At 34.1% G+C, this 20,011-nt stretch overlaps 1 protein-coding gene and 1 pseudogene across 4 annotated transcripts in view; one reads left to right on the forward strand and one right to left on the reverse strand.

Annotated features, from left to right (window-relative positions):
• Positions 1-20,011, forward strand: part of SPIDR (scaffold protein involved in DNA repair) — a 607,809-nt gene that overhangs the window by 408,930 nt on the left and 178,868 nt on the right. The window lies entirely within an intron of this gene.
• LOC116575635 lies at positions 2,286-2,368 on the reverse strand (annotated as a pseudogene).

The following is a 20,011-nucleotide window of genomic DNA, read 5'->3' on the forward strand; positions in this document are numbered from 1 at the left end:
GGTAGCCATATGAGAAAATAAGATTTGGGATCTGAGAAGACCCAAATCTTTATCTTGAATGCTATCAGTTTTCTAATAACATTCCTAAAAAAGCTCACTGTCTCTAAATTAATCTAGGCATTTCAATAGGAATTGTACTTTTGGGCAATTACTGTCTTTGAAAAATTTTTAGTTGCTCTGGTTGGAAGTAAGAGAGAGGAAATAGCTATTTAACATGATCTCTGACTATTCTTCCAGCTACCTGATTACTTTCCTGTTAAGTCTAAGGTTGCTATCTTTTGGTGTAGAAAAATCTTCAAAGTGTGAAAAGGAACTTAAATCTAATTCTTCTAAGACTTAAGGACCATTTAATCCTTTTAAGAAATCACATTTAAGGGGCACCCGGGTGGCTCAGTAGGTTAAGTGTCTGCCTTCAGTTCAGCTCATGATGCCTAGGATTAAGCCTGCATTGGACTCCTTGTTCAGCAGGAAGTTTGCTTCCTCCTCTGATCCTCCCCTGCTTGTGCTCTCTCTTTCCCTCTCTGTCTTGCAGACATGCTCTCTTTCTCTCAAATATATAAATAAAATCTGAAGAAAAAAAAAATCACATTCAAATATTTACTTGCTATAGAATTTAGTAGTTAAGTAGATTTTCACAATTCATTGTGTACATATACTTTTCTTAAATACAAAGACTTCTTAAAATAGTTTCACACATATAATGAATATATTATTTGATCATTTCTCAAATTAATTTCTAAATATTTCCATGTTCAACTTAAGCTATTTATTTATTTAGCATTTTTTCTTAATAGTTGGAATATTAAGTAAAATGGGGTACAGATTTATTTTAGGTTTATTACCTTTATGTAAAAGAAATTGAATGTCCAAATCTATTTTGCTCTTCGGGTGACTTGCATACTTTGGGCAGTAAGACAAAATTACTTCAAGTTAGAATACAAAGTAATGTTTACACCAAGTTCCTCAAGTATGTCTAAGGAAATACTGTTTATTTACTTTTTAAAAGTGAAAATAAAGAATTTTGTTGTGTCATTCTAGTCTTTTAGAAACATTTTAAAATATTACTATTTAAATATTTAAATTGTAAATAAAATAAAAATTTTATTTCTGTTGAAGTTTTGTATTGTGATATAATTGATGTATAACACTGTATTAGTTTCAGATACACAACATAATGATTTGATATTTGTGTATATGGTGCAATGATCACCACAGTAAGTCGAGTTAACATCTATCACATAGTTACAATTTATTTTTCTAATAATGAGAACCTTCAAATATGTAATACAGTTATACATAATACCATGTTATACATAATACCTCTATGTTGTTTTTTTTTTTTTTTATAATTGGAAGTTTGTACCTTTGGCCGCAGTCACCCATTTCACTCTCCCTTCACTGCCACCTTTGACACTTGTCAGTCTGTTCTCTGTATCTGTGAGCTCAATTTTTCTTTTTTCAAGATTCCATATATAAATGAAATCATATGGTATTTGTCTTTCTTTGACTTATTTCACTTAGTATAATGCCTTCAAGTTCCATCCATTTGGTCACAAACGGCAATATTTTTTCTTTATTACCCAATATTTCATTGTATGTGTATGTATAATATGCTTAATATTGAATAAATAAAATACTATACATACCGGGTTTTATTCATTTCATTTATGTACGATCTATCAGTGGTCACTTAAGTTGTTTCCATATCTTGGCTAATATAAATAATGCTACATCCATCTTTTCAAGGCAGTGTTTTTGTTTTCTTCAGATAAATACCCACAAGTACAAATGCTGGGTAGTATGATATTTCTTTTTTAAATTTTTTGAGAAACCTCCATACTGTTTTCTGTAGTGGCTTGACGAATTTACATTTCCACTAAAACAGTGTGTGAGAGTTCCCTTTTCTCCACGTCCTTGCCAATACTTGTTATTTGTTGTCTTTTGATACTAGCTATTCTAACAGGTATGAGGTTATAATCTCATTGTGATTTTTATTTGCATTTCCCTCATGACTGCTGATATTGAAATCTTTTCATATACTTGTTGACCATCTGTATGTCTTCTTTGAAAAAATGTCAGTTCAAATCCTCTGCCCATTTTTTATTGGAGTATTAGTTTGCTATCAAGTTACATGAGTTATTTGTGTATTTGCATTTTAACCCTTTATTGGATATATGATTTTACAGATATTTTTTCACATTCTGTAGGTTGCCTTTTGACTTTCTTATTGGTTTCCTTTGCTCTGCAGAAGCTTTTTAGTTTGAGGTAGTCCCATTTGTATATTTTTGCTTTGGGAAAAGTTTTCAATTAGCAATAATCGCGCCTCGGATAAACCTCATTGGCTACGATACTGCCACTGCGCAAAGCTGTATATTTTTGCTTTTGTTGCCTTTGCTTTTGATATCAAATCCAAAAAATCATCACCAAGACCAATGTCAACATACTTACCACTTATGTTTTCTTGTAGGAAGCTTATGGTTTCAGCCTTATGTTTAAGTCTTTAATTATTTTAATTGATTTTGTAGGTAGTATAAGATAGTGGTCCTATTTCATTCTTTTTCATGTGGCTGTGCAGTTTTCCCAGCACCATTTATTAAACAGAGTTTTCTTTCCTCATTGTTTATTCTTGGCTTCTTTGCCACAAGTTAAATGACCATATTTGTGAAGGGGGTTTGGGGAGGAGGGCTCTCTATCTGTTCCATTGATCTGTCTGTTTTTATGCCAATACCATACTGTTTTGATAACTCTGACATTGTAATACCGTTCAAAATCAGGGAGCATGCAGCCTCCAGCTTTGTTCTTCTTTCTCAAGATTGCTTTAGCTATTTGGCGTCTTTTGTGGTTTTATTCATATTTTAGGATTTTTCTATTTCTGTGAAAAATTTCATTGAAATTTTGGTAAGAATTAAACTGAATTGCTTTGAGTAGTATGGCCATTTTAACAGTACTAATTCTACCAATCTATGAGTATGAGTGTGGGATATCTTTTCATTTACTTGTGTCTTCTCAATTTCTTCCATTAGTGTCTTCCAGTTTACAGGGTAGAAATCTTTCACCTCCTTGGTAAAATTTTTTCCTAGGTATTTTATTCTTTTTGATGCAATTATAAATGAGATTGTTTTCTTAATTTCTCTGACTGTGGTTAATGTTTAGAAAGTAATTGATTTTTGAATGTTGACTTTGGCAACTTAACTGAATTCATTTCTTAATTCTTTTTTTTTTTAACTTATTAATGAGAGAGAAAGAGAGAGGGAGTGCACGCACATGCAGGGGGAGCAGCATAGGGAGAGGGAGAAGCAGACTCCCTGCTAAGCAGGAAGCCCTACATGAGGCTTATCCCAGAACCCTGAGATCATGACCTAAGGTGAAGGGAGATGCTTAACTGACTGAGCCACTTAGGCACTCCTCATTTCTTAGTTCTAACAGCTTTTTTGGTGGTGTCTTTAGTGTTTCCTATGAATATTATCATGTTACCTATAAACAGGTACTTTTTCCTTTCCAGTTGGATGACTTTTATTTCTTTATCTTATCTAATTATTCTGGCTAGGACTTCCAATGCTACATTGAATGAAAGGCAAGCATGACATCCTTGTCTTGTCCCTGACCCTAGAGGAAAAGTGTTCAGCTTTTTACCATTCAGTATGATGTTAGCTGTGGGCTTGTCATAGATGACCTTTATTATGTTAAGGCACATTCATAGTTTGTTGAGAGTTTTTATCATAAATTCATGTTGAACTTTGTCAAATGCCTTTTCTGCATCTATTGAGATAATTAGGATTTTTATCCTTCATTCTGGTAATGTTGTTTGTCATATTAATTGATTTGTAAGCATTGAACCATCTTTGCATCCCTAGAATAAATCCCATTTCATCATGGTGTATGATCCTTTTAATGTATTGTTACATACAGTTTGCTGATAGTTTGTTGAGGAGTTTTGCATTTATGTTCATCAGAGTAATGGGCTGAAAGTTCTTTTCTTGTGGCATCTTTGTCTGGTTGTGGTATCAAGGTAACGTTAGCCTTACTAAAAAAAAATTGAAGTGTTTCTTCCTCTTCTGATTTTTGGAAGAGTTTGAGAACAATTGGTATTAATTTGTCTTTGAATGTTTGGTAAAATTCTCCAGTAAAGCTGTCTGGTCCTGGACTTTTGTTTGTTGGGAGGGTTTTGATTACTGATTCAGTCTACATACTATTAATTGGTTTGTTCTGATTAACTTAGTCCCTTATGGTTCAGTCTTTGTAGGTTGCATGTATCTAGGAAATTATCCGTTTCTTATAAATTGTCCAATTTGTTGACAGGTAATTATTTTTTTCTTTTTTTTAAATTTTTTATTTAAACAGTCAACACAACTAAAAGGCAACCTACAGAATGGGAGAAGATATTTGCAAATGTTTTACCAGATAAAGGGATTAGATCCAAAATCTATAAAGACCTTATCACACTCAGCATCCCCTCAAAAAATAAATATTCAGGAAAAGGGTAGAAGACATGAACAGATATTTCTCCAAAGAAGACATACATATGGCCAACAGACACATGAAAAATGCTCAACATCAGTCATCATCAGGGAAACACAAATCATAATCACAATGAGATACCACCTGACATATAATTATTTTTAATAGTATCTTACAACCATTTGTATTTCTGTGATAGCATATTGTCTAATCTCGACATACTTGATTTTTTAATTTTCTTCTTGTAATTAATTTCTAGTTTCATATCATTGTGCTCAGAAAAGATGCTTGATGTGGTTTCAGTCTTCATAAATATACTAAGACTTTTTTGTGGCCTAACATATGATCTATCAGGTGAAAGTTCCATGTATGTTAGAGAAGAATGTGTATGCTAATGCTTTTGGATGGAATATTCTGTATATATTTCCATTATGTCCATCTGGCCTAATGTGTGGATTACAGCCAATATTTCCTTATTGATTTCTTTTTCCAGAGAAGGAAAAAAAGAGAATTAAAATGGTATACTATTAAAAAAAAAAAAACTATTTAAAAGCAATAATGGAGGAATTGGGAGAATAAAAAATAGATACATCATAAGGGAAAAATACATAAATGCTAGAAATGAATCCTTCTTTATCAGAATCACATTAAATGTAAATGGGTGAAATCAACTATTAAAAGATAGACATAATCAGATTGGGCATGTAAAAAAGCAAAGCAACAAAGAAAAAAATAAATGAATTAGACTCCATCAAAATTAAAATTATTGTGTATCAAAGGAATATTCCTGCGAGAATGAAAAGACAATCCACAGGATGGAAAAAAAAAATAGCTAATCATTTATCTGCTAAGGGATTAATCTCTGGAGTATATGAAGGACTCCTACAACTTAACAACCACAACAACAAAACGAATTCAAAATGGGCAAAGGATTTGAATAGTCATTTCTCCATATATACAAGATATACAAATGACAGTTAAGCATATGGAAAGATAGTCAACATCATTAGTCATTAGGAAAATTCCAGATCAAAACCACAATGAGATACTACCATATACACTTCAGGATGGTTATTATGGAAGAAATGGAAAATAACAAATGTTGAGGATGTTGAGAAATAGGAACCTTTGTGAAGTGTTGGTGGGATTGTAAAATGGTGCAGCTGCTATGCAGAACATTTTGACAATTCTTCAAAAAGCTAATCAGAGAATTACCATGTGATTCAGCAGTTCCTCTCCTAGGTGTATGTGCAAAGGAATGGAAAGCAGGGAATCAAACAGATTCACATACCAATGTTCATAGCATCATTATTCACCATAGCCAAAAGATGGAAAAACTAAGAGTCCATCAACAGATGGATAGAGTAATAAGAGTAATATGTATCCACCGTGGAATATTATTTAGCCATGAAAAGGAATGAAGTTTGGATGCCTCAGTTGTACAGTCAGCTGGGCATCCAACACTTGGTTTCGCTTCAGGTCATAGTCTTGGAGTAATGGGGTTGAGCCCCATGTCAGGCTCCACACTTGATATGGAGTCTGTTTGGGTTTCTCTCTCCCTCTGCCCATCCCCCTGCATGCTTGTTCGTGCTCTCTCTGTCCCTTCTCTCAAAAATACATAATCTTTAAAAAAGGGGGGGGATGAAAGTTCAAATATATGCTACAAAATGGATGTGAACCTTGAAAACCTTATGTGAAATGAAATAAGTCAGAAACAAAAGGACACATATTGTATGATTCCTTGTATATAACATACCTGGAATAAGCAAATTCATAGACTCAGATAAAAGAAGTTAACATGGATTAGGACTAAGGGAAATGGGGAGTTATTGTTTAATGGACATAGAGTTTCTGTTTAGGGTGATGAAAAATTTTGGAAATAGTAGTGATAGTTGCACAATCTTGTAAATATGATTAATGCCAGTGAATTTTACACCTGAAATGTTTAACATGGCAAGTGTTATGTTATACATATTATTCACAATTTTAAAATTAATAATGTTTTATCCTAAAAATTCCTGAACTTTATACCTCAGGTGAATTGTATATGTGAGTTATAGCTAAATAAAGCTATTTTTTTAAAGTATCTATTGATATTAATGTCACAGATAACTGTTACTCTGGAAAATAACAAATCTTAAACTATTTTTAAAATTTAGTTCTAACCTTGTCCTGGTCTCTTCAGCTGAAAATAAGCTCTTCTTCAATTTATATACAAGGTTATTTGTATCTTTCTTAACTAATCACTTCCCACCAGGAATGATGTGTATTTCCAGTAGAGGCAATTTGAGAATAATGGTAGCATGATTATCTCAAGAGATGCAGAAAAAGTATTTGACAAAATCCAACACCTTTTTACAAAACATTAAACAAACTAGAATACCCAGCTAATATTATATTTAATAATGAAAGATTGAATGGTTTCCCTTTAAAATCGGGAATAAGAATAGGAAATCAGCTTTTACCACATCTACTGAACAGTTTACTGGAATTTCTACCTAGGGCAATCAGGCATTAAGAGGAAATAAAAGGTATCCGGATTGGAAAGGAAGAAATAAAGCTATCACTTTTTATAGATGACATGATCTTAAATGTGGAAAACACTAAAGAACTCACTAAGAGACCATTAGAAGTAATAAGTTAAGTTCAGCAAGTTTGCAGAAAAAAATTAATCTATTAAAATCAGTTATACTTTTGTACACTTGCAGTGAACAATCTGAAAATGAAATTAAGAAGCAGTTCTGTTTATAATAGCATAAAAAATAAAATTTTTAGGAATAAATTTAACAAAAGTACAGTATTTTTGCTCTGAAAACTATAAAACATTATTGAGAGAAACTAATATTGTTAAGATGGCAATACTCACCAAACTGATAGATTTGATACAATACCTATCAGAATCTTAGCTGGCTTCTTTATAGAAATCAGCCAATCCTGAAATTCATATGTATACTCGCAGGACCCAGAATACCCAAAACAATCTTGAAAAAGATGAACAAAGTTGGAAGACTCATGCTTCCCAATTTTAAAACTTAATACAAAGCTGTAGTAATAAAGAAAGTTTGTTACTGTCATAAGGATAAACATAGACCAGTGGAATAGATTAGAAAACCCAAAAATAAACCCATGTACCTATGGTCAGTTGATTTTTGTCAAGGGTGCTAAGGAGAAAGAATGGAGAAAGAATAGTCTTTTCAACAAATGTACTGCTGGATACCCACATGCAAAATAATGAAGTTGGATGCTCACCTGACACCACATAAAGAAGTAACTCGATATAAATCAAAGACCTAAATGTAAGAGCCAAAATATTAAAATCTTAAGAGAAAAGATAGAACTATATCTTCATAATTTGGATTTGGTAGTAGATTCTTAGATATGTCACTAAAAGCATAAACAACAAAAGAAAGAAAGATAAATTGCAAATCATCTAAATTAAGAAATTTTATGATTCAAAAGATACTATCAAAGTGAAAAGTACATTATGCTAAGTAAATAAGGTAGACACACAAAGATAAGTACTGTATGATCTCACTTACATGTAGAATCTAAAAATGTCAAACTCATGAAAAACAGAGTAGAAGAGTGGTTACCAGGAGCCTAGGGGTCAGGGTAGGTGTCAGGGTAGGTGTTAGTCAAAGGAGTCAAACTTTGAACTGTAAGAAGAATAAGTTCTGGAGACCTGATCCACAACATGGTGACTACAATTAATAATACTATATTATATATTTTAAATGAGTAAATCTTGAGTGTTCTCATCACCAAAAAAAAGAAAGGTAATTATGCACAGTGATGGATATGCTAATTAGCTTGACTGTGGTAATCATTTCACAGTGTGTTCGTATATAAGAACATCAGATTGTACACTTCAAATATACGCAATTGTTATTTGTCATTTATACCTCAGTAAAGCTAGAAGAAAAAAGAAAGTGAACCTACAGATGGGAGGCAGTATTTGCAAATTATAGCTGATAAGTGACCTGTGTATGGAGTATATAAAGCGTGCTTACAACTCAATAATAAAAAAGACAATCCATTTCTTAAGGCAAAGAGTATAAACAGATGTTTCTACAAAGAAGACATATAAATGCCAATAAGAGTAAAGATTAAGGAGGCACCCAAGTTGGTTAATGGGTTGGGCAGCTGACTCTTGATTTTGGCTCAGGTCATGATCTCGATGTCCTGGGATAAACCCACCTCAGACTCTGCACTCAATGGGGAGTCTGCTTGAGGATTCTCTCTCTCCGTCTCCCCCTGACTCAGACACATGTGCACACTCTTTCTAACATAAATAAATAAATCATTTTTTAAAAGAGCGATGATAAGGTCATGGGTTTTCAAATCAGGCTGCCTCTATTTAAATCTTGGTCCACCGCTTATTAGCTGTGTACTTTTAGGGAATTACTGCACTTCTTTTTGCATCAAAGGATCTTCTATGAAGTGCACAGGACTTAATGAGCTGGAAGGTGTTGGGCATATGGGAAGCATGAATTGTTAGCTGCAGTTGGCTCCCTTTATTTGTCTTTATAAGCTCAATTATACTATAGTACCATCACTACCAACTTAGGAGACTGAAGCCCTGGTGTTAGTCTTGGCCTTTTTGCTGATCTGCTATGCAAATCATGCAGTCTTTACCTCTAAAATGAATTCTGTATAGCTAAATTTCTTCCCAGGATAATTATAAGAATCATATGAGGTCATTTAAGGAGAATTAATTTATAAAGTGCTCATTTAATTGATGTATAAAATGCAAATCATTGTAATAATAAACAAAATTATTAAACATGATGATAAACATAATAACAGTATACATTATTATGCTTTCCCTCTCCTAATAGACTAAACTCTTTATCAAGCTAATCCTTTTGTTATTTGTGTCTGTTGGTATACTGAGTAATTTCTTGTATATAATCAGTGCTTGGTAAATGCCCTGGGGGACAATTTAATTGAAATAGTCTAGGGGCACCTAGATGGCTCAGATGGTTAAGCGTCTGCCTTCAGCTCAGGTCATGATCCCTGGGTGCTGGAATCAAGTTCCGCATCAGGCTCCCTGCTCAGGGCCTGCTTCTCCCTCTCCTTCTGCTGCTCCCCCTGCTTGTGCTCTCTCACTCTCTCTGTCAAATAAATAAAATCTTTAAAAAAAAAAAAAAAAAAGAAAAGAAATAGTTTAAACTTTGAAATATTATAAAATACCTGGATATTATTTGGTTTTCCTGAGAGGATGCTATGGACTATTTAGAATATAATATCAATAATCTATTTGGGTTTTTTTTTTAAGATTTTATTTATTTATTTGACAGAGATCACAAGTAGGCAGAGAAAGAGGTAGTGTAATGTCTCTCTCATGGGTGGTTTGTAGCTTACCTTGGGGTGTTATTTTGATATTAGCATATAACACACCCTGCTATGGTTTTGCTGTGCTCTGGTTGCTGTGTGACATTGTGAGGTTTCTGCTGTCCTTATTTGCTCTAATTTCTTTGTGAAAATAAGCAGTGCCACTCAAGAGAAGTATGCTTCCTCTGTAAAATAAAGTTTTGATCCCAGAGTGTTTTTATTGCTTGTATAATTTAAAGCAGTGCTCTTCAACCGGAGTTGCACATTTGTCTAGTTTAACTAAGGTTTTTTCCATTTGAAGTTAGACTAAGCTTAGTATTTGCCTATTTGTGGTAATAATTAAACCTAGGCTTTGTATTTTTGAGGATAATATTTCTTGGTCTTATTTTACTGATTCTTTTATTTTAGTAGTGTCAATTTCAGCTCTTCTGTGATCATTGTCTTCCTAAATTCTTTTTAATTGCCATTTAGCATGAATTCTTTTGTTCTAAATTTCATAAATTTTCAACTGAAATTTCAGTTTGGAACATTTCGTGGATTTTAGAAAAGCAATTTTCAATCCATTTCACTTACTTTTACCCCTTTCTATTCTCAGTACACTATTCAAATACTATAGTCTGTTCCTTGTATTTTGTGCCATCTCAGGTTTTATTGTTGAAATCAAAAGATTTAACCATTAAAACATTTTTATATATGAACTTTATCTGCTTCTGTCGAGCTGACCTGCATTATTTATGGTGACCATTATTAGAATTCTTTTTTGTACCTTTTAAAATATGTTGTCACCTTGTTGCCTTTATTCATCTTTAATGATCTGAATCTATTTACAAATTATTAAATTATTCAAGTGAATAGTTACTATGATGTTTATTGATAAAGTAGTTTTTAAACCAGTGTTTCTTCTCAATTAGAATTTAAAAACTAGACAACAAACCAAATAAACCAATAGTCTACTGTGTTTACTTATTTAAAATCAGTAAATCTTCAGCCTATCCTGAACCAGTTTCTTCTTCTGAGAGCTCTAGTAAAAATTAGCATAAGTAAAAACTGAGTCACCACCTCTGACCCTTTGCTTGTCTTGGGTATTGGCACTTCATCTTTTTATTTCTAAGTTTCCGTGTTCTTTGAAAATGGTTCCCACAGTTGAGGTTTGTGGTTATTGACATCCTAGAGTTGAAATAGGCTTTGTTACCTGTATTTTTAGAAATGTATGTATTTCTGATTAAAAATGGTACACCAAAGATTTCTCAATTTTTTTTTAAAGATTTTATTTATTTATTAGAGAAAGAGATAGGACACACAGAGGAAGAAAGGGTGGGAGATGCCTCGATCCCAGGACCCTAAACTCATGACCTGAGCCAAAGGCAGATGCTTAACCAACAGAGCCACGAGGCGCCCCAAGATTTCTCAATTTCAGTAGCTTAAAAAGTATCATTGTTTTGTTTAAATAACATTAAATTGTATTGAAATGATAGTTGTAAATGGTTTGTTATGAGAAAGATACTATTTTGAAAATTTTCTAGAATAATTTTTATAAATCCAAGGTCTTTGAAGAACAATATTTTATATAAAGCATTTTAATGTATCAAATAGTTTCATATCCATTATTCCTTAAAATGCTCTAATAAAAATGTTGCTATACCCACATACAAGACAAAATGGATTCTGTTGGTTTAGGTGATACAATCCAGATCATTTTGCTTGTATAGGACAAAACTGATGCTTGAACCCAAATCTCTAGACTCATATTCTGTGTGCTGTGCCACCCTGCTGCTCTGAATAGACACTTTACACCTAGAAAAAATGTGGAGTGGTGTATTAGATGTTTCCAAAAATGTGTATACTGTTGACTTATTGATACTACGGATGAGATGCACAGGAGGCTTCGTTAACTCGATCAAGTGAAGAAAAGTGTCAAATTGTAATTTTCTCTGTGGCAGTTGAGCTGTGGGCCCAGAGATTTACTGAATAATTTTTATCTCTTTCTTCCGCTGCATAGAGTGAGATCTTTATTTTATTATACAGCATGTGTTCCTGATTAAAACTCTTCAGAGTATAGGGATAGAGGGAACATTCCTCAACTTCATAAACTCTATCTATGAAAAACCCACAGAGAATATCATTCTCAGTGGGGAAAACTGACAGCCTTCCCACTGAGATCAGGAACACCACAAGGATGCCCACTCTCGCCACTGTTGTTCAACATAATACTAGAACTCCCAGCAACAGTAATCACACAACAAAAAGAAATAAGAGGTATTCAAATTGGCAAAGAAGAAGTCAAACTCTCTCTCTTCACGGATGACATGATACTTTATATGGAAAACCCAAAAGACTTTACCCTCAAACTACTAGAACTCATACAGCAATTCAGTAATGTGGCAGGATACAAAATCAATGTATAGAAATCAGTTTTTTAATACACTAGCAATGAAAATATAGAAAGGGAAATTAGAGAATCGATTCCATTTACTATAGCACCAAGAACCATAAGATACCTGGGAATAAACTTAACCAAAGAGGTAAAGTATCTGTACTCAAGGAGCTACAGAACACTCATGAAAGAAACTGAAAAAGACACAAAAAAAATAGTGGAACATGTTTTAGTGCAGCAAAGTAGCTGAAAGGTGATAATCAGCCTTTTTTTTTTTTTTTAAGATTTTATTTATTTATTTGACAGAGAGAGATCACAAGTAGGCACAGAGGCAGGCAGAGAGAGAGAGGAGGAAGCAGGCTCCCCGCTGAGCAGAGAGCCCGATGCGGGACTCGATCCCAGGACCCTGAGATCATGACCTGAGCCGAAGGCAGCGGCTCAACCCACTGAGCCACCCAGGCGCCCGATAATCAGCCTTTTGATTGTTAGAGTCACAAACCCAACTCTGTAGAGAGATGGTACTGTCATAGCACAAATCTAAAATGAGAGGGGGGTGGGCTATAAAATTGTGACACTGGGGAAAAGAAAATGTTGAATCATAGGTAGGTGAGTCAGTTTGGTCATATTTGAGAGTTACTCAAATAGGAAGTGATTGTTACATAATTTACCCAATGATTTGAGGCAATTTATTATTAAAGAAAATATTTATTTAAATGTTTATTTATACATATTAAAAAATACACTTTTACTGTGGAAGGAAAAAAGACACAATAATACAAAGAACGTAAAACATTACCCGTATATAATCCTTTAATCTAGGGACAAATTGCTTAATTTTTTGGTGCAGATCATTCTAGCACTTTGTCTTTCTAAGAACATTATCTTAGTAAGATCCAGTCCAACCATTTTGGGATCACATAGTTGTTATAGGCCTAAGTCTGTTTTTCTAATTAAACGGAATAACAGCAATGGTATAACCCACAATTTTATTAAATGTATTTTTTGAATTGGGATTTTAATGCTGTCATTCATATAGCTTTTTCATGATTTTTTAAATACTTTTTGTTAGAAATTTAGATTCTTTGCTATATCTATATTAAATGAGTATAATTAATATTTTTATGTATAAATCTTCTTCACATCTCTGATTATTTCATTAGTGTAGATTCTTTACAGTGACTTTGTTGAGCAAAACTATATGGACATTTCTAAGACCTTTAATTATCCAGTTGTATATAGAAGTGGATTTGCTACAACAACCCAGAGAAAACTCAATTTTTCTAAGATATCCTATCTTTCATTGTAAAAATTACGTTAATCTCTAGAGATTTTAGAAATAGCCAGTATGTAGTAATATTAGCTCCTATTTTAAAGAACAGCTAGTCTGTGTGCCAGGCATTATACGTAAGTCATCTGCACGTGTGGCTTGTATATACATACCTACTCTCACAGTAACATCATTAGGTATGTATGATCCCCTTTTTACATATGAAAAAGGTCTGGAAATTGATGTAATTTGATTAAGACAAAATAGGCAATAAGTGGCAGAGCTAGAATTTAAACCCAAGTCAGTGTGACTTCAAACCAGGTTTTTCTTCCTGTTTTGTTCTTGTATTTCCTGTCAAGTTCTGGCAGAACTTTCATTACCAAATAAAAGTGTGGGATCTGTGCCTTGAAAATAAAATTTACAACCACTGGCGGAAACATGGTGTTTCTTTCTTTAAATTGCCATTCCAGTGGCCCTGTGCCTTGAAAAGGAAATGATCAGATCAATGACATATTTGTCAAGAGAGCTAGACTTCTGGTTTACAAAGGAAGTTTATTCTCATATTTTATACCCTTCTGTGAATTCATCTTAAATGTTATTTACTATACTATTAACTTTCAAACAGAAATAAACTGCTCCACAATGTTATGTTTATTTGGATAAAAGGGGAATTAGACAAAGTGTATTCTGGGAATTTAAAAATAGTACACACAATTATAAATGTCAGTGTTCTGCAGTGGTCTTATCAGTTTCTTAGTCTAATTTGGATATGAATGTGAAAGAAAGACATTTGAACACAGTAAAAAAGTTGAAAATAAAGTATAAGCCTGAAACCTCTTATTTCTGAAATTGGCTTAATTTTCCAGTTTATAGAGGTTTACTAGGACATCTGTTTTTAAACTTTCCTTTTTTAAAAAGTATTTTTATTTATTTCACACACACACACACACACACACACACACACGGAGAGAGAGAGAGAGAGAGCACAGCCAGCGAAGCCACAGAGGGAGAGGGAAAAACAGGCTGTCTGCTGAGCAGGGAGCCCAGTGCTGAGCTCAATCCCAGGACCCTGGGATCATGACCTGACCCAAAGGCAGATGCTTAACTGATTGGGCCACCCTGGCACCCCTTTAAATTTTTCTTCAAGTAAATTTGATGTTGGTAGGGGGGAAAGAATGCCCGTTCACTCTTTAAATGACTGAGAAGATGGGCAGGAAATTTTGCTATTTTTAAAAATTCATAACAAAAATCATTAACATTGTCTTGTCACCAACTTAGATTTAGTGCCCATGTGCTGGCGTAAGTGTCCACAGTAGGGGACATGGGTGGTCGTAAAGTTTGTGAAGTTAGTCACTGGACATAGTAGCCTCTTTCAAATCTAATCAATTAATGATCAAAAAGCATTTACTGATGCGTAGAATGTGGTATTGTTTATCCTGAAAATCAGAATTTTTAGATAGCTCCATGGAACTTTCTGCAGTGATGGAAGTGTGTTGTCCACTATGATAAGCATAGCCATATGGAATACTAGAAATGTGGCTCATGCAAATTATGGAATTGCATCTTAAAATTTATTCATTTAATTTAAATTCGATTAGCTACAAATGCTTGTGGCTCCCTTATAGGCACAGGTGTAGAAGTTGACTCTAAATGATCTGTTATCACCAGCGACCTTTGTGCAATTAAATTTAAATTTAAGTTAAATTTAATTTAAGTTAAATTTAAAGTTTAATTTAAGTTAAATTTAAATTTAAAGTCCCTCCTTTGCAGCTTGTCAAACTGCCCAGCACTTGATAGGAACTAGAAGCATAATCTCCTATATTCCCACCTAAATTTCATGCATTCTTGTTAGCCTGATCTAATCCTGTAGGGTAGCTAACCAACTCCTGTAAATTTGTATCACTTCCTCTTCTCATGCTTTGGTTCCTCCAGGAATAATGGCAGGAGCTTTCTTGCCAGTGTACAAGAGGTGAGTCTCATTCTTGTTCCAGGAAGGTAGCCTGGTATCTTGGAAAAAGAAGAGACTAGCTTTAAAGCCAGATTCTTTATATTTCAGCCCTGGAATGGACCAGTGGTATAGAAGTGATTGTTATTTAGCCTTCTCTGAAGATTGAGTTAGTCATATTTATTCTATGGAGTGAAGACTGAAAGGACTGTGTACTAAGAGTGTAGGCCAGTGCAGTAAGACCTAGCAGAATATTTAACAGTAAGTATCAGTAGCAGAGAAAGTGTTAGGCAAATTAGCATATTGAGTAGGTAACAGAAAAGTAATATTTACTTCTACCAACCTGTAATTCTAGTTAATCTTGGAAAGAAAATGGACCTTGGAAATAACATTGAATAACCCTAGGCTTTGCCACACAGTAGACAGTGACTAATGTGAAATGACTGAAGATAAAACTCACAGTGGCAACAGCAGTGCTGACAGCCTCACACCCTGAGCCCTTGCCAGGTGTAAAGCTGAATGGAGAACACATCAGTTCATTAATTTCATTCTCACAAGAGATCTGTGGAGTACCTCTAGCTACTGTTAATACTCCCATTTTATAGAAACAGAGTCGTAGATGGAATTTGTGCACAGTCACACAGCTAACAAATAGCAACACCAGGATTTAAATCTAAGACATCTTAGATCCAAAACTCCTATCTTCTCTCTGGCGTCTCAAATTATTGTGTGATATGCAGGAGACATTCATGTGCCTGAATGCTCCCCCACTTAGAACTTTCATTTTCCCAAGCCCTCATTTTAAATCTGTACCATTCCCAGATTCCTACTTGGAACTGGTTGAGCCATTTAAAAGTCACACACTTCTTTATAATGTATCTGGTAAATAGGAATAAATTTTTATTCATCAGTTTAGGAAACATCTGTTGTGTTCCTTGCTGATGTCAAGTACTGTTTGGTGCTCAAAAATCAAAGATAAAAATGAAACAGCTGATATATTTTAGTAGTTGAGGATTTCTTTGTAGCAACAGACAAAAACACATCAGTGTAAAAAGCATTCTCAGTGCACAGAGAAAATAACAACTTTTCCAAAGAAGCTAGAAGGACTGGCATTCATTCAAACATTTTTTTGTTTTTGTTATTGTTGAACCAACCCATCAAGACCTCTCACAGAGACATTTTAGAAGAGACTTCATTAATATGGAGAAGTCTATCCTCTGCCTCCCCATAGAAATCCATGTTCATTCTATTGTAGCACAAAGAATGTTTTACTGCACTTTGTTGCTTCCATGATATATGGCCCTACATGGATCCTAAGCCCTCTCAACTCCATACTCAAATGGCCCAGCCTCTCCTGGTGTATACACTAGCCACATTTTGGCCTGGAGTAGGTAAGGCTTACAGATGAAACTAAACTGTAAACAAAATTGGTTGGTTTCTCCCAAGCATGTCTTCAGTGAAAAGAAAAATTAAACCTAGATTATGTTCTTCAGGAAACTACAGTTCCTACTCCAATCTTCTTTAGCTAGTTAGCCCTTAGAAGAGGAAAGGAAAGAAGGAAGAAGGGAAAAGAAAATTCTGCTTGTCTTTGTTTCCTTTGGGTCACTGCCTTAATTCTATTAACCCATTAATCCTCTTTGCTACCACCACAGATTTGCGTGAATTCTTCCTGGATAGTAAACAAGCAAATTAACCTTATTTTATGTTTCAGAATGGATAGTTTGCTTTTTAAGGGGTTATGTGTCAACACAATCACCCTTGTCAACATATTTAGTGCAAAATATAGTCTTGATTTAATCAGTTGCTAGACACAAAAAACTTGAAAACACGTTAACTAGTGGGAAAATAAAAGAAACATTGCTCAAAAACCTTGGACTTCCTGAATACAAGTTGTATACAGGGTATTTCACACTTTGTCACTGTTGATAGTGATAGAACTGTCAACCTTTGAAATGATAGAAAATGAAAAGATACTTCACTTGGTTTTCCTTCTCTGATCTCAATGACTTTTTTTTCTTTAAGTCTATTGTTTCCTGTTTACTTGAGTTCTATATATAACATTCTCAGGTGAGGAGAAATGTAAATGGTTCTTAATGTAAAATGTGTTTGAGTATTCGTTTCTTCTTTCAGAAAACATTTTGACAAATTGTCATCTTTATTAAACATACAGTATTCTCTTTTTTTTTTTTTAAAGATTTTATTTATTTGTCAGAGAGCACTTGATAGCACAAGCGGGGGAATGGCAGGCATAGGAAGAAACAGTCTCCTCACTGAGCAAGGAACCCAATGTAGGACTCAATCTCAGGACCCTGAGCCAAGGCAGACTCAACCTACTGAGCCACTCAGTTGCCCCAAACATACAGTATTCTCTATTAAAAACAAAAACAAACAAAAAGATTTCTACCAGGAAACCTTATTACTTGGACTCCTTTGAAGATGACTGTTACTTTCTAGTTTTTTGTGAATTTCATTTGTGTGAATAACTCTCCCATATTTTAGCCCATCCTGCTGCCATCTCAAGGATGCTCTGAAAGTTTATTAGAAAGTAAATGCATATTCTTCAGTGTCATGGTAATGTTCACTGGTGTTGTTAGTTGTATGTATGATTTGTCAAGTGACGTTTAACACCTTAGGTTTGCTTTTATTTTCATTTTGATCTTGAGAAATACTAGTTAAATATGCTGTAATATTAATCTTAATCCATACATGCTCTGTAAACTTTCTTTTTTGGTCATCATATTAACATTTGTAGTGATAAGATACATCAAGAGATGATTGTAAGGTCTATAGGCATTATTGGATTGCAATAGTTGCAATCCTATAGATTGCAATAATCTATAGGATTATTGGATTGCAGTGGGATGCCTAGTTGGTTCAGTCTGTTAAATGTCTGCCTTCAGCTCAGGTCACAATCCCAGAGTCCTGGGATCAAGTCCCGCATCGGACTTCCTGCTCAGCAGGAAGCCTGCTTCTCCCTCTAATTACCTCTCTCTCTCTCCCTGACAAGATAGATAGATAGATAAATAAATAAATAAATAAATAAATAAATATTGGATTGCTGTATAAAATGGAATTGAGAGGTCATGCTACCTAGAAAAAGAATGGTGGAACCATGGATGTGGATACTGAAAAACTCTAACTTCCTTTTCCTAGTAGTAAAGGAAATTGAACATGTGAATTTATTTTTAAGAGATTCAGTGATACGGTAGTGTGACATACTTGTTCATCACGTAGAAACTAAATTATGGTCATTGCCAACGGGCAGTCTCTGGAGGCCTCCATGCATCTCTTCTTTGTGCTTTCACCCTCCTTGACCCATGACACCCCTCACCTGGCTCCCTCGCTTTAGAAGACTTCCCTAACCACAGTGGGATTAATCACGGAGGGTCCTCCCTTGGGGTATTCTATCTCAGTAATACCCTTTTCCTTCGCAGTAAAACCATCCGCTCAGCCTTCTTGTCTCTGACTGGATTCCTAGTGCCCAGCATATCATAGGTGTTCAGTAAAAAGAGTGAAATAAATCAAATGCATCTAGATATGGGTTTAAGGACTTTCAGTATCTACTAGGCTTCCAAATCTTGTTATTAGTTGTATCATTATTTGAATTAATTTCCCAAATTCTCTGAGTGTAAAAAGTTAGAGCTGTGACTGAAATTTCATACTTCCCATATTATGCTAAATCATTTTAAACCTCATTCAAATTCCCTAATTCAGATTATGTTTACCCGTGTCATTACCTTTGAAGATAAATGGTACTTGTGAGTACATGAGATATTTGAACAAGATTTCAAGTGTGTTTACCTTAGAGAATCAATTATTTTTCAAATCTCAGTATTATTTGTACAGAAACAAGTGATATGCTAGTCAAAAACTAGTCATACCTGCCCACAGATACAGAGAAGATATTGGTGGTTTTCAGAGGCAGGGAATGGGGGCAGGAAACAGGAGTGAAGGGGTTCAAATTGCACAGACTTCCAGTTATAAAACAAGTAAGTCCTGGGGATGTAATGTACATCATGGTGACTATACTTAATAATACTATATTGTATATTTGAAAGTTGCTAAGAGAGTTGAACTTAAAAGTTCTCATCACAAGAAAAAAAAATGATTGTAACTATATATGATGATGGATGTTAACTAAACTTATTGTTTAGTTAGGTGATCATTTTGCAATATATACAAATATTACTTATTATATATACCTGAAACAATATAACATGATATGTCAATTATACCTTAATTTTTAAAAAATTAGTTATATCTATTTAGAAGGCTTGCCAAAACTTTCTCTTTTCTAAGGAGTATAATTTTAATTTGTGATTTAAAGTAATGAAACAAACATTCTTACAAATCATTTTTATTCTAGACTAATTGAGTTTGAGTAGCTTGAATCAGGAAGAATTTTTTTTTTTTCCAGCATAACAGTATTCATTATTTTTGCACCACACCCCGTGCTCCATGCAATCCGTGCCCTCTATAATACCCACCACCTGGTACCCCAACCTCCCACCCCCCGTCCCTTCAAAACCCTCAGATTGTTTTTCAGAGTCCATAGTCTCTCATGGTTCACCTCCCCTTCCAATTTCCCCATCAGGAAGAATTTTATTAAATGTGTATATTAGATATTTTTGTT

This window comes from Mustela erminea, chromosome 16 (assembly GCF_009829155.1).
Source record: "Mustela erminea isolate mMusErm1 chromosome 16, mMusErm1.Pri, whole genome shotgun sequence".
In the NCBI taxonomy this organism is placed as follows: domain Eukaryota; kingdom Metazoa; phylum Chordata; class Mammalia; order Carnivora; family Mustelidae; genus Mustela; species Mustela erminea.